Raw genomic sequence first — 2,107 nt, 5'->3', positions numbered from 1 at the left:
GTGAATTTCGCGCCGTCCGAAAGGCAACGCGCGAAATGAAGTGCTACATACTCTTTAATTAATATATCTCAGCTTAAAAATAATATCTATCTATATTGGACAAAGTGTTATGGGATTATTGTTTTAAGGAAATGCATTCAGTCCGATTCCCAGGTGGCTCAACCTGGCAGCTAAACCAGGGATATGGCCATGGGGAACGGATTTTTGATGTCGCTTTCCATCCCTTTAGCGAAGATGTTGTCCTGACAGCCTCTGAGGACTCCAGCGTGCGTATGTGGCGAAGGGCCGATGGATCGGCCGTTTACAAGCAGGCAAGCAGCCACTCTCCCAGGCATCCGGTGTCTGCATCCTTCCAGCATGCTCAATTCCCACGACCGTGTCTTCCCCGGTGCTCTTTTCGACTGCGGCCGCCCGTACCGCCGACATTATCAACCGCCTCAACGCCTGCCCGTTAGCCAACTTGCTGTCCTTTTAGATACCCTCAGTCACCAGCCTCTTCACATGTCCACTGCAGGTCAGGGCCTTCCTGGGACATAAAGCTGAAGCATTGCGGGCTTGCTGGTCGGCCAATGGCCTTCTCCTTGCTTCGGGTGAGGCTTGGGGCCATGCGCGCACGCATGAGCGCACAACAACAAAAGTAAGGCTTGGAGGGGGCCTTTCAGTCCAGGGCTGCACCGCCAGCTAGGTGCAAGGACGAGGGCACACAGGCTTGCGCTGGATGGAGTGCGCGCGCAGGTCGCCGTACCACGCAGCCAGGACTGGAAGTTGAGGGCAGCCCGGCATGAAGGCGAAATACAGGAAGAAGGCGGGGAAGCCGCCTGCTGGGCGGGGAGGGAGGGAGGGAGGTGGGGAGGGGGAGACACCGCACACCCTTCTCCCCAGCCTGCCCCGCCTCCACCACCCCACCCAGCCCCTTTGTTGGCAGGCCGTTCTCCCGTCCGCCCTGCCATCCGTACATCCGTACATCCGTACATCCATATTTCCTTGTGTGGGATCTCCCTTCCCTCCTCTCCCGGTTCTCTTTAGGTCCCATCAACACTTGCCTCCACCTGTCTTTGGCCTCCGTGCTTATGTACGACAGGTCGAAATTCATCCATTCGCAATTTGCGCACGCACGAAGGCTACAAAGGCCTTTTGTTCATTCGCACATCGGTGGTGCATGTTCTCATGTATTTAGTAGTTATTCCACACGCAGGTTCTGCGGACAGGACCGTACGGCTGTGGGCTGCGGATCTGGAGGGTCAGGACTATACAGGTGCGTCGGTACTTTATTCGTACATGGTTAGTGATACGTACGTACGGCATAAGCCATGTCACTCCGCGCCAGCCACTAAGCCACTAGCCGGACGCTTCCAGGCTGGGGGTTTTCCTTCTTTCCCACAAGGTTTATCACAAAGTCTTTCTCTTTGCCGTACACCACCCGTATGTACATTGGTTGCCGTACACTCAGGCCGCGAACTTGCCGTACTGGATGGTCACCCTGAGGAGGTTTACTATGTGGAGTTTGTGGACCCGGCGGCACGGCCGCTGAACGCCACAGCCGTACGGCAACATGCCGCGTCCAGTGGCGGCAACGCCGGCGGCGCCGTTGGTCCGCCTCCTCCGCTGCCGCCGTTTGAAACGCACGTGATGGTGGCGAGCTGCGAGTCGTTGTTCGTGTGGTCGCTCCAGGAGGGGGCGGTGGTGCAGCAAGCAGATGCGCCGGGAACATCTGGCAGCACCATCACGCAAGGTGAGGTGGGATGAGGTGGTTTTTTTGTTTGTTTGATTCCCTTCGTGCGACACCACAACGGGCACTCGCTTCACAAATGGCATTGGTACTCGGCCGCAGTGTAGTAGAGGGTTCAGCAACTCACCACCAGCATCCAACCAAATCTAGCGTATCAACGGCGCCTCAACTTAGTTCCTGGTCAGCTCGCAAGATGTTGATATGATGGGCATGATGGTCAGTCATGCTGATTCACTTTCATGCTGATCAGGCTGGAAAGGGTATCCGCGCTGCAAGACATGTTCTTGTCCATATGCTTGCATGAAACACGTCGGCTACCGGGCCCCATCTCTCCCCCCACCCCACCCCACCCACCCACATAACCCTAGCTGTTACGCA

The sequence above is a fragment of the Volvox carteri genome (genome assembly GCF_000143455.1).
Source record: "Volvox carteri f. nagariensis unplaced genomic scaffold VOLCAscaffold_22, whole genome shotgun sequence".
Classification (NCBI taxonomy): Eukaryota; Viridiplantae; Chlorophyta; class Chlorophyceae; order Chlamydomonadales; family Volvocaceae; genus Volvox; species Volvox carteri.
Note: the sequence above shows the minus strand (reverse complement) of the source record.